Here is a 14,198-nt window from a genome sequence, read left to right on the forward strand (position 1 = left end):
CCCTGGAATGCTGTGGACATGGAGTCTCCTTGTTTATTGGGTGTCCAGCCACCAACCATAAAATGCTCTCCTTTCCTCTCCCTACAGCTCTGTGAAGTTGGCCTTACTGTTTTCACTTTGATAGATTTAAAAAATGAGACAGACAGGGGATAGATGACTTTTCCAAGGACACTCAGCCAAGAGGATATTCAGCCCGGACAAAACCCAGGGCTCTGTCCCCAAATCGTGGGTTCCCATTCCAGCATAGAAGAGTCTATCACCCACCCAGTATCCCTCATTCTTGCCTTTTTTTTTTCTTTATGGTTTTATTTGATCTCAGATGATTTCCTCCCACACTGCTTTGCATGTGTGTGTGTTCCCAGTCTTCTACCCCCCTCCGTCTTACTTTTGCTTTTCTCTGCCCTTTTTCTGTCCCTGCAGGGTCCACTCACCTGACTGCAAGGGAAGGAACTTCCCTGTCCCTGCTCTCTTCATGGCTTAACTTCCTTAATGTCTAGGCTATGCCTTCTGTCTTGGACACTAGGCCTCCACCAGGTCATGGCAAACACCTAAGAGAACTTGTGTATTGGCAGAGTTGTAAGCCCTTTACATACATCATTTCACTTAATCTTCAAAACAGTCTTATAAGTGTTGTACTATCCCTATTTTACAGGTACGGAAACTGAGGCCCAAGGTTACACTGCTCCAGAGTCTGTGCTGGCTGCTCTCTTCCTCCTTCCCTCCACGGATGCCCCTGCGGAACTATCCCAATCCCATGTATACCCCCTAGTTTTGATTTCATGATTCGCAGGTTCTGATCTTACACTCAAAGGTGCTCTTTTTTCTTCTGTGCTTTAAAATTGTTTATTATTTCCTAAATTAACAACATAAAAGGAAATGGAACTGAAACGGGACAAAATTGTTTCTCAGATTCTTACTACTCCAACAAGTCACCAAATCAAAATGTTTTGATCTTTGTGGGTTTGCTTCCGTTCCTTCTTTATTTGTCAAGCACATTGCTTCCCTATCCTTGCTATCCATGGATAGATACCATTCTGGGTCCTGCCCTTGTCACTTAATACGATGCCCAAAGCATGTCTGTTGGCTCCTTTCTTTCTTTCTTTCTTTTCTTTTTCTTTCTTTCTTTCTTTTTTTTTTTTTTTGTTTGGTTTGGTTTGGTTTTGTGTTACTGCCAAGTCCATTGTCCTTAACATCACTCCACTGTGCCCCTGTGCCCCTCTCTGAGTCTTCACCACCCCCCTCCCAGCCCACGCAGGACATCTCTGCCTTACCACGGGCTCAGAACTCCTTGCTCACCAGCACAAGCAACCTTTCCCCTCTGTCTACCTGTCACCCCTGAGATGCATGTGGCCCAGCCTTCTGGCTCCATTCATCCGCCTCCCCAATGTCACCCAGGAGAGCCTTCCTCCTTGTGGTCTCTCTCCATCCCTTCCCTCGGGGAAATGAACACTTGTGGTTTGTGTTATCAGTGTTTTAATTTCTATCAGGATGGAGTCTGGTTAATGATGATTCATGGTTTCAGAGCGTCTGTCCAATAAGAATGTTTCCTGCCCGCAGCTGTGGCCCAGCGTGTTCTCTCTTCATTTCGCTCGCAGCAATCATTATCAGCTACAAGTTATCGGTAAACAGGAAACAAAGTAATGAGCCTATTTGCTGTGGCTGGGGATCTCTGCACACTAGACCGAGCCATGTGCTAGCCTAAATGACACTGGGACAGGGACCACAAAGGATGTGGTCTGTCTTGGGGTCCAGGATGCCCCCAGGGCAGATACTCCTCCCTTTCATGGTTATCAGCCTCTGGTCTCTGCAAGGAAAGTGCGCTGCCCTTTGCCTGACCACTCGCTTCGCAGGTGAGCAAACAAACTTCAGTGGCTGGGCCTAAGGCCCAAATTCTGGTCAGTAGTCCATTCTGGACTGGGCGGCAAGGCTTCTGACTTAAATATTTCCAATATTGTGACAATGAGCCATAGCAATGTGTAAAGCCTCATCTCTTCCTCCCTCACGAAATGTTTCAAATAGGAATTCACCCCAATGTTAATGAGGCCTTGCCAAGGACTTTGCTGTGTGTGTGTGTGTGTGTGTGTGTGCACACACGTGCGTGCATGCACACATGCCTGTTACAAATAAAGACACCGAGAAAAAACTACAAGTGAACATATGCTTTCAGATCTTCTCACATTTTGAGAATTTGAATTATGATATAGAATTTAACTTTTCAGTCCAGTCTTTTATTCTCTCATAAGTTCTTGAGTAGTTTCATCTATGAAGAACCTTTAAAAAAGGCTGAGAGGATCTTGAGCTGAACTGAGGCCTGGTGTAGGCACCAGGATGGCTTCCCCTGGTCTTTCTGTCCTCTACTGGATCTTTCCCCCACATAGAAGGCAATAGGAACCGCTGAGCAGTATGGTATGTCCTGCCCCCCTGTGGACAACGAGGGAGTTATCGGTGGAGAACCAAACCCCAAACCAGTTCTGGACTCAATGTTTACAGGAGCTTGCCAAGATGAGCAAGGGAGAGTGACATCCATTAGCATGATTTTAAGAAACTAGAGAGTCCCTAGGAGATGTGTGGAGCAGTCAACCACAAAACAACCGTACAGGAGAGATAAGCCTGCCTGAAATATTGGACCCAAAGCAAAGAGCATTGCCTTGTTCCCATCTGAAATCCATGCTCCTACTATCTTCAAGTTATTATTTCATAGTTACCCAGGGACAAAGATTCTCTTAAAGAAATAAAGGAGTTTATCTCTTTTATTATGTCATGTTTCATTCAAGTACCACGCTGAAGGCAGTTTTTATAAAAGTGAATGAAGAGTTCTAACTTTTTGTGTGTGCCCTACCTGTAGAGGAGGTGACCGTTCTTTAAAGGTTCTGGAAATACAGTGAGGTGAAATATTCACACAAATGAAATGACTGCTTTTGTTTGAGGTACCGTCTTTAGAAAGTCTTACTTAAAATACAAATGCTCTTGACTAGGATCCCCAGTCATGGTTTATGACCTCCATTACACTGTTCTGAATAAATTGATAATGTGGTGATCTGATAAGACAAGCTAATCATCGCCTATTCGTCCAAGAAAAATGAGACTTAACACTGGTAGATGTTGATTAAGAGAAAGCAAATCACGGAAAGGACCCAAGCTGTAGGTTTAAAACTCTGAGGAGACCAATCAGCCAACCAGGAAGTGCTCGCGATGCCCATCCTTACTCCAACCTGAGCAGCCCTGCTCTAATGGTTTTGACATTTTCATAAAAATTTATCTGCAGACAAGATCCCTCTAAAAGGAATAAAGAAGCCATTGGCTTCTTGTATTAGGCCATGTTCCTCAAAAAGAGTGAAAAATGCAGCAGCAGGAAGAAAGTTCAGGACTCTGCCTGGGAAAAGCAGAGGAAAAGACAAAACAAAAACAAAGGAAACACTAAGCAACAGCAGAATGAAAAGCATCTCTGAGGGAAGGGCACCCAGAAGCTACCACTTCTCCTTCCCAGCTCTCTGGGCCTCGGTTTCTCCATTTCATCAGCTGCCTCCGACTTAGTCAGTCCTATCCTGCCACCACTGTGATGGTACTGAGATTGGCGGGGAATGTTGAGTTTCGGTTCTGAATATTGAAAGAAGCACAAAGACTCACTGGGGCATCCCATCAACGCAATCCCTGCCCTCCTTTGTTGGTGGCACCACGGGGCATGTAGATGTCCAACTATGTTATAGTTTGCCAATACCAGTAGTTCTCCGGGGACTCCTATGGACTAGCAGCATCAACATTACCCGGAAACTCATTAGAAATACAAATTCCTAGGTCTTTAGCCAGATCTACTGAATCAGAAACTCTGGGGCTGGGGCCCAGCCACCAACGTGTCCCCATGTCCAGGAGCCCTCAGGGGATTCTGATGCAGGGTGGGTTTTGAGAACCTTTGGTCTGTGCCCTGAGATAGGGGCAATCTACCTCGCAAAAACTTTAAGAAATGCTTTGATTTTTAAGAGAAAACTGTAAAGGAAATGCATAGTATGCAATTTTATTTTTAAATTAGTGATTCTTATTCCTAATGAGCAAATAATTTTCATTCCCCATGCGAACCAGGTGTATTTAATTGCCTACAGGCAAATGTGCCTCATCGGGTCAGATCTCTTTGGAAGCAGGGCTGGGCCTGTTTGGACCTGGAGGGGAGACAAAAAGCATCAGAATAAAAAGGGCTGTTGACATCTTACGTACTGTGGGTGTGGAAGAAGGAAGAGGGCATCAGAGCTGTTGGTTCGATCTCAGCTCTGTCTCACTCTCTAGCTACATGAAACCATAATCTTCTAACTCAAATTTTGTCCCCTCAGATGGAGGTGAAAACCTGTGCCTCTAGGTTTTTTAATGCAGGTCACATATACAACAGCATATGTATTTTTTATTACAGATATTTAGTAACTATAGTGGTCATTAATTATTGACAATTTAGATTTTTTAAGTATCAAAGAATTCTCTGCCAATTTTAGTAGTTCTCAATCTTTATACATTTGCTCTGAAATTACATCTTAAAACTTCAGTCTAACTAGCTTTCCTACTCTTAAGAATTTCTTTTTGTTAAGTAACACCTCTCCAAAGGCTAAATTTGTTTGACATAGTGAGTTTTACTATATCTCACTGTGAATTTGTGGCAACACTTTTCTTCTGTAATGATTCGACATGTTTTAAGTTTGTCCAAATATTCTAGATTAAAAACACATTGCAGTTTGCTAATAGGTATGGGGATACTTAAATTGAGCAGACAAAGTGCCTTCTCAAATAAGCATAGAGGATGGTTATAAGAGTAAAGATGATTAAATTCTAGGACTGATTTGACCCTTGCCAAATCTTGCATAGAAAATACAATTACGTAGGAAATTGTCTTTCCTGTTTAGGATCAGATTTGGTTTTAAAAATTACTACCAACTTTGTAAACATTAAAATAGAAGCAATAAAGATGTGAAATTTCACACAGGGGATCTACAATATTTGGATAATTATAAGCATATGGCTACTTTACATGAGATCTCTGTTAAAAGTGTATTTACTAGGGCTCTGGGAAAACAAGGGTTCTCAAATTCAGGCTTTATTTACATGCACTGAGAATGTCACATTTACTATCAATTTATCATAATCTATTTTTGCTTTAGTTCTCTAAATAGCATTAACTAAATGATTGCAGTATCTATTGTTTATTGCTCTCTTGTCAATTTGTTGATACACCAGTTTTAACATGTAAAAGAAATTGCAAAGAAGAGCTAACTACTCCATCAAAAGTGGTGGATGCTTTCTCAATCATTTGAGAAAAAATTTCATATATTTTATGTCAATATTTAGGACATGAAACTACACTGACTAGTTTCAATATATTCTAGTCAAATAGAAATGATTGGTGCAACTATTTACTTTCATGGACTTCTTAGAAACAATTCTCCAACATCTCTGTTTCAAGGAATCAGTAAAAATAAGGACAAATAAAGAATTAATTCAGTGAACACTTTAAACCTGAGAAATGGTTGAAATTTCATTTTGAAATTGATAAAGAGAGAGAGATGTTACATTTATAATGAATTGGTCTTTTAAAAAAAAAGAAAGAGCACAGAGACAAAGTAGAATAGAGGTTGCCAAAGGCTTGGGCAGGGTAAGGGTTGGGGAGTTAGTGTTTAATGGATACAAAGTTTCAATTTGGGAAGATGAGAACGTTCTGGAGTTGGATGGTAGTGATGATTGCGCAACATCTTGAATATACTTAATGCCACTTAATTGTACACTTACAAATGGCCAATTTTCTTGTGTATGTTTTACTACTGCAAAAAAAAGTACAAAGACTTAATAACACAATTCAAGAAATGCCCATTTGTAAAATAATAATTTTAAAGACAGATACTTCTAAACAACTTTGTTGACAATTTTAGCTTTTTTTTTTTTTTTTAAGATTTTATTTACTTAACAGAGAGAGAAAGACAGTGAGAGAGGGAACACAGCAGGGGAAGTGGGAGAGAGAGAGAAGCAGGCTTCTCGCTGAGCAAGGAGCCCGATGCGGTGCTGGATTCCAGCTAGATCTCAGGACCCCGGGATCATGACCTGAGCTGAAGGCAGTCGCTTAACCAACTGAGCCACCAAGGTGCCCAGACAATTACAGTTTTTTAGCCCCTTTGTACCGTCTCTGTTAATAAGCATGACCGAGGGTCAACTTATACCTATCCACACGAATGTCATATGGAAAACTCGTATTAGTCCTTTGCGAATTAGAATCCATGTCTTCACCGGGCCAATGATATCACGTGACCCATCCTCAGTTCTTATTTTTTTTTCCCTCGGATAAGATCCCTTCAGTTCACCTTCAGTAGTTCCCACTCTCCCGACTCCTTGAGACTGAGATCTCAGGGACCTTCAGAGTTTATTCAGGGACTGGCTCTCATTGTCCCCAGGCCTGGTCCCTTATCCTCTCTTTCTGTCCCCTCCCCCCACCTCCTCCCACCTCTATTCCTAGCCCTTTCCTTTAACCAGCTACAATTTGGGACTGAGGCACATTTAAAAACTTTGCTTTCATGTTGATCCTAATGCAAGAACCAAGTGAATTGAACCTTATATTTTCCTCCCTAAAACCCCCCAAAACCTACTACTTGAAACTACTCTACTTTTCTTTTTATTTAAATGTGTCCCTTGATAGATTTATTTTCCCACAGTGGCCCTGATAGACGAGTATTAAAAAAAAAAAAAAAACTATCTCCCCATAGGATTTTATTATTTGATATTTGTTTAAATATAGCATCAAATAAATACTGATTTCCTTCCCTGCGGGGGGCATTTTTATGATTGTGTAAAGCTGACACTATGATTCCCTTGCTGCATTATTTCTGAAGGTTTAAAAGGCTGTCATGGATTGTTGGACCCTCTCTTAGAAGTTAGTTCATATTTTAGCAATATTGGGCCCTACCCAGCGTGCCAAGAATATCACTGCAGGAGTGTGACACGATTGTACCTGGAAGGATCATTTTAATGCTAAAGGCCCTTTCAAGAGGCATGTCGGCTTCTCCTGGCGTTCAAGGCCTGTGACAGTTCAGCCTTAACTTTGTCTTCCATCACTCCTGAGTGCATGCCTGGCAGCAGTGCTTATGAGTGCCCCGGATTCTTCTGGACCTGCCTGCTTCATCCCTAACCTCTTAGCTGTAACAGGCAGGTTTGATGGTGCCGGCCTCCCCACAGCTCCTGTTGTGTTCTGGGAGGGTAAAGAGAGGGACACGTGCTATATAAAGATGTGAAGGACAAAGGGAAACCCCTCCTTGGGTGTTTTTATCAAGTTGCAGGCCTTCCACGTTTTCTGACCATTTCCACACACAAGCCTCTTGCTAGAGTAGAAGCACTGGTCGGGGTTTGTCTTAGAGAAGCTGTAATTCTCTACAGCCATATAGCCCAGAACTTTTCCTGAGAAGCCCCAGGGAGAATCATGCAGGAAGACTCACTTTTGAGGATCTCAGAACCACCATGACAGGGAGAATCCTAGGAACTCAGATTTGAGAAAGGTCTGGGAGATCGCCCAGTGTCACTGGCCCAGGAGAGGTGGTATAGAAGAATGTCTGGGCTGCCCAGACCCAGATCCTGGCTCTAGCATTGGAGGTCTATGGCCTTGGTGTAGCATGTAACTTTCCAGGTCCTGACTTTGGGCTACAATGTGGAGTCAATGTAGCATCAAACTCACAGGTTTGCAGGGACAATTAAGTGAATGAATTCATGTAAAACACTTAGAATAATGCCTGGTAATAGAAATATCTTAACTGTTAGTAGTATTATTATTTTTTTAAAAAGATTTTATTTATCTATTTGACAGAGAGAGAGATCACAAGTAGGCAGAGAGGCAGGCGGGGGGCGGGGGTAAGCAGGCTCCCTGCTGAGCAGAGATCCTGATGTGGGACTCAATCCAGGACCCTGAGATCATGACCTGAGCCGAAAGCAGAGGCTTAACCCACTGAGCCGAAGGCAGAGGTTTAACCCACTGAGCCACTCAGGTGCCCCACTAGTAGTATTATTTTACAGGCAAGAGAAAGGAGGGTGAGTTGGATCCTGTAAAGGGCTCTCACAGTAGGTGGTACAGTTAGGACAAGACCTGGTTTGAAAAACCTTGTCCTCCGGACCCCCAGGTAAACAGGTAAGAGGAGGGCGGATGCCCCTTCATGAAATTCATAGTGATTTTTTTTTTTTTTTAAGGATGGTTAAATAGGTCAGAAGTAGGACTGATCAGAGAGTGGAGATTCCTACTAACGCCTTCTTCTAACCATTTTCCAAGCATGCCGTATTAAAAACAAACGGACAGTTTTACTATTGTGACCTAATACGAAATGCTCCGCATTGCAGCATATTATTGTGGGTAGTGACATCAGAGCAATAAATAATGACCAGCAGTTTTTTTTTTATTGAAAGAATGGAATGGAAAGGAAGAGAATAGAGGCATCTGGGTGGGTCAGTGGGTTCAGCATCTACCTTCAGCTCAAGTCATGATCCCAGGGTTCTGGGATCAAGAGCCCCACACTGGGCTCCCTGCTCAGTGGGGAGTCTCCTTCTGACCCTTCCCCTGCTTATGTTCTCACTCCCTCTCACTCTCTCAAATAAACAAAATCTTAGGGAAATGACAATAGAATAGAATATCAGAATTCTGTACACATATCCTCTTGGGAAACTTATTTGGTGGGTGTGTACATATGTACATGTGTGTACGTTGTGTGTTGCCCCCATAAACATACTAAGGGATGCAGTTAATGTTTTTTAAAAATCCTCTTCTGTCAAAAAATTCTCTCACACTGTTTAGCTAGAATATAAGAAACAGAAAAAGAATTAAGGAGGTTGTTATTCTTCACTGGTTTCTCATTTTCTAGCTAGAAAATATTTCTTATTTTCTTAAGAAATTAGAAAATAAGAAACCAGTGAAGAATAACAACCTCCTTAATTCTTTTGGAATAAAGGGCTCCATCAGCAAAGGCCCTTTCTGTTCACCCCGCAACCGCGTGCCCACCTCCCGCAGCGACGTCAGTCCCTCCCCGCGGAAGAACTAAGAGAAAGCTGGAGCCAAGGAACAGTGGCTGCAGGACAGGTTGCACTGGCTACATAATTGATGGCGGAAGAAATATGAAAGGCATCAGCTCAGATGGAAGAGAGACTAAAAGCTGAAGTCGGTTGTTCCGATGGCAGAGCTCACGCAAGAAAGCCCGTTAAACAAGCGATGCTCCCTGAAAAGTTGTCTGCAAAATGTGCAAAGTGACAAATTGTTTACGGAATCCCTAGTACCACCAGCTCGGTTTATCTTTAACAAATCACTCTGATGAGTCTATAATTACCACAGTCCTGTGGTTATCTTTCTTACATGGCTGGAGATTAAAAAAACAAAAAACAAAAACCCAACCTGAAACGGACCACTTAATTCAAGCGGCCATTCTCCCCCACAAAGAGCACTTCACGGCCACTGTTCAGTGCGATTATTCCATTTGAGAACTCCCTTTCACGAAACTCAAATACAAAGAAAGCAAACTTAACGCGATGATTCCTCACCCTCTCCCTCGTTCCCGTCAGATCAGTTTTTGAAATTTGTTTAGAAAAACTCAGTCCATGCCACTTACTCTCATGGAACACCAATGTGCTTCAGAACCAAGTAGTTGAATATTTATAAGGAAATGAATTAAAAAGCCCATAGGAAACCCTCGCAGAGAGTCTGAGAGAGGGTGGGGGGTGTGACTCACAGACCAGTCATCTGGGTGCTGGTTCACCTTGTAGCCGTGTGGGGGCGTCCTTTCTTTTCTTTCTTTCCTTTTTTTTTTTTTTTTTTTTTTAGATTTTATTTTTTTGAGAATGAGAAGAGAGTGAGCACAAGCTAGGGGAGCAGCAGAAGGAGAGAGAGGAGCAGAATCCTCGCTGAACAGGGAGCCTGATGTGGGGCTCCATCCCAGGACCGTGGGATCATGACCGGAGCTGAAGGCGGACACTTAACCCACCCAGCCACCCAGGTGCCCCGAGCATCCTTTCTTTAGTAATTAACCTTAAAATATCTAGAACCTGCATCTTACATAGGAAAACCAGCACCGTTCCTGTTCCTGACATTTCTGGGGCTCTTGGAGGAGTATGTCTCCCCCAGCTTCCTCTTGTTCCAATACCCTCTTTATGCTGAGGTCTCAGTTTTCTGGCATCCTGTAACTGTCTCTTGCCATATTGAGTTGAATAGTGTCCTGTGACCTCTGCGTCCCCACAGTACACAAGGATACCACATCCGGCAGCTGGTACTAAAGGTGCAGAGATGGCCCACAAGATGACCTATGAGCCATCAGATGTCTTTGTTCTTAAAGGGTCCTCTTTTGGGCTTACCTCGGAGACCTTCCTTTTGGCCCTCTCCCCTCGTCATCCCCCTGACTTCCTGCCACTTTCCTCGCCCACCTTCCTCCTTTCCCCACAGACTGTCTTGGGAATCTCAGGATCCCACTTTATTATATAAATCAAATCACCTCCTGTTTCTTCCCTTCCTGGTGCTCGAAAGACATGAGGCCCGTTATAATGTCTTGCAAACAAAGTCACCCATGATGGTCAGCCTCCATTCGTTACACAGAGAAGCCTGCGGACATGGGGATGCTGAAGCTTGTGCTTTCTTTGAATCATGCTACATTCCTGGGTGAGACACCCTTACCCTGACCTGAAACACGCTGCCCAAACTTTAAAGGCAGAAATTATATAGATATCATATTGCAAAAATTGGCTTCTAATTGCATATTTCCTCTCCCCGCTACTAGGCAAGAAGAGCAATAAATTTCACCTATTAAATTTTCTTGACTCAGAAACTGATTTTTTAAAAAGATTTATCTATTTATTTATTTATTTATCAGAGAAAGTGAGACAAAGGTAGCACAGAGATAGCCTGGGAGAGCACGAGTGTGGAGGAGAGGGGGAAACAGGCTCCCCGCTGAGCAGAGAGCTCAATGAGGGGCTCCAACCCAGGACCCAGAGATCATGACCAGAGCTGAAGGCAGACACTTAACCCACTGAGCCACCCAGGCGCGCCAGAAACCGGGTTTTAAAACACATCACACTTAAAGTTTGTACAAACCGACCAGGCTGAAGGAGTTTGCTGAGCAAGGGAAGATGTGCTCAGATTTCCAGGCCTCTTCCGAGCAGCATTTTGTTTTAAGTCCCATTGGTGATGCACAGAATCAGAGCGTGCCAGCTCCTGCAGGTGGGAAGAGCCTCCCAGAAGTTTCTCCTCGCTGTGAGCCTCATCCTACACAAGAGCCTTGACTGCTTATGGTCCAGCTTTCAGACCCCAGTTGCTCCAGGCTATGGGGACCTTGTACTGGAAGGCTTTGCACGCACCTACAGTTCCTCGATGCCTCACGGTGCCTGGTCGGTCCCTGGACGCCTTGTGATGAATCCGTGGGGAATGAACAGGTGTACGGCTAGGTACAGAATTATCAGGAACTATCAAAGGAGAAACCACCTTTAACCCTCCTTAGGTTTGCTTCTTAGGTTCCTGGGACACTGTTAAATCCCAGTTCTTATCCATCAGACAGCAATGACCTTTTACATGTATTTATCTCCCACAAGACAACAAACAGCCCCAGGGCAAAGGGCCACCCTGAATTTATCTCCTTGTGGGGCACCTGTGGGACCCGGTGGCAAATAGCCTGTAACGAGCCGAATGATGAACGAATACATAGAGTCTGAATTACGATTTTTGTCTTTTCTCTTAAAAGACATTAGTTTCAGGTGTACAGTAGGGTGATTCAGCCCTTCCGCACATCACTCAGTGCTCATCAGAACAGGTGCATTTCTTACAATTCAAACATTTTTGAAAATGCATTTTTATTATTTTCAAAACCATAACCACTACCAGTGTTTCCAAGTGAATGCCCTGCTGAGACCAGCTTTTATGGCCCCATGAGACTCATTTAAAATAAGTTCAGTCTATTTACACACAGCAAAAAAAGCCACAGACCAAAAGCTTTGATCACAAACCCAACCCCCCACCCCCAATCTTCAGTTTTCATTCACTTACCAAGCACTTCCTCCATAAGCCTACTCTGGCTCAGGCCAGATTCAAAAAGGTGACAGACTGCCCATGGAAGACCCAGATGGATGTATATTGTCCCCATATGATGTCTGCTTGCCAGTGGAAGCTCTGAGGAAAATACTGGACAAGGGGAGGCCTGATGGGAGCTGTGGCTCTACCGAGTGAGAGAGGAAGATCTACCACTTGGCTTTAAGATGAACGAGTACAGAACCTGAAAAGTCTTCTCACTGAAATTAGTTAAAAGATTTCTTATGATATCCACCTTCAGGTGTACAATGACATATGCGTGCTCTATGTCAATTATATGGTAATAAAATGGGGGGAAAAAAGCCTTCTTCATCCTTCATAGAACGCCCCATGCTTCTCATGCCCAGAATCACTATTACTTGCCCCTGTGCTTGGAATTATCATTCCCTTGGAAACAGTTTAAACCGTAATTTACACCACAGTTACTTACTCATCTTGAGTCTAGGCAGAAAGGAATGGAGGAGGTTCGGTCCTACTTTATTGTTGGTAACCTATTACTGGCTCTAAAATGGCTCTAGAGTCGTCTGGGTGGCTCAGTTGGTGAAGTGTCTGCCTTCACCTCAGGTCATGACCTCCAGGTCCTGGGAGCCAGCCCCCCCCCACCCCCGGGTCTATCTTGCTGCTCGGCAAGAGAGTTTGCATCCTCGTCTCCCTCTACCCCCTCCTCCCGGTTTGGGCTCTCTCTCTTGCTCACTCTCGCAAATAAATAAATAAAATCTAAAAAAAATTGAGATGGAATAAAATGGATCTAAAAAATACTGGGTGTTCCTTTACCACCACACACCGGTCAGGTTCTTACTCCGGTCAGCCCAGCGACAGGAATCCAGAAACCGGACTAAGGGCGCCCTCTGGTGTTCAGACGGCATCGTGAGCCTTTTGCATCTCGGGAGCTCCAGGGAGGGACAAGAGCAGGTTACTCCCCAGGCCAGCAGAGCAACCGTCTTTGGTCGTTCTGTTCTGGCCTGGAGTGGGGAGGGCTCGCCCACTGCTGACCTGGAAACTCGGCCCGGGAGCCGTGGGAATCTGCTAGCTGTGAGGAGTCTGGTCAAACCAGCCTCCCCTTGGGTTTAAAAACAGAGACTGTCCCCCTCCTCTTCCCACTGGGGAGGACAGTGCCCGCTGTCCCACACTCAGTGTGTCCCCCATACGCAAATGGAGCGGAAGGCGAAGAGAACGTGTGAGGGGGGCGCCACTCTGCTGGGTAGAAGACGGCTGACCATGGGGACACTGGGACAGGGGTGGGGTGGGGAGAGAAGAACGCGCCACAGAGGTGCCACCACCGTGTTCCGGGCTCCGTGGGCTTGAACAGCCTGACTTCCTCCCACCCGGAGGGCATCCTACCCTTAGATGGATGGAAGATACTTGTGCTTTCACCTCAGAGAGGCCCAGCTACCGACCAAGGCCGCCCAGGGGCTCAGCCCAGAGAGTGACTGTCACAGGGAGAACTGCCCACCCCAGTGAGCGCCTGGGCAGAGGGACAAGGACATCTCCATGGCAACCACAAGGGTTCTCCCCAGAGAATGGATGCCACCCCCTTAGTTTTTCTGAGAATATGACTCCTGGACTCTGGTGGTCCAAGAAATGAGAAAGGAGCCATGATCAGGAACTGACACTGAACTTCTCACAGACATTGGAAAATGCCCCCCCCCCCCCCCACCGCAGGTTTTCATTTACAAAAGCAAGGGAGTGAAAGGCTTCTTTCACCTGTTGGCCTGGATCATTTCATGTATGTATCAATGTTACATATTTATTGATATCTCCTATCCCACTTCATTCCACAAAGGTTTTGAAGTATATGAGAAAAAAAAATCCAAACAAAAACAAACTCTAGTGAATATTTATTTTGTGGGGGGGGGGGGGGCGCAGTGTAGTTATCTAAGATCTGGACCCCTCTGTCATGTTTGAGGAATCCCCTACTGTTGGAGTCTGGCAGGGAGGCAGGGCCATGCCTTATATAGATGCCCAGAAGGCCAGAGACTCACTTAGCCCTGCTCCCCTGGCTGTGAGCATCTCCATCAGGGACTAATCTTGTCCAAGCAGGGGTTCCCACTCAGGACTCTGCATCCACAGTGGCGGAGACCCACGTCTGGGGGCTCTGGCAGCAGTGTCCTCCCCAAGTTGTCCCTTTCTTATGTTTAGA

This window comes from Mustela nigripes, chromosome 3 (assembly GCF_022355385.1).
Source record: "Mustela nigripes isolate SB6536 chromosome 3, MUSNIG.SB6536, whole genome shotgun sequence".
Taxonomy (NCBI): domain Eukaryota; kingdom Metazoa; phylum Chordata; class Mammalia; order Carnivora; family Mustelidae; genus Mustela; species Mustela nigripes.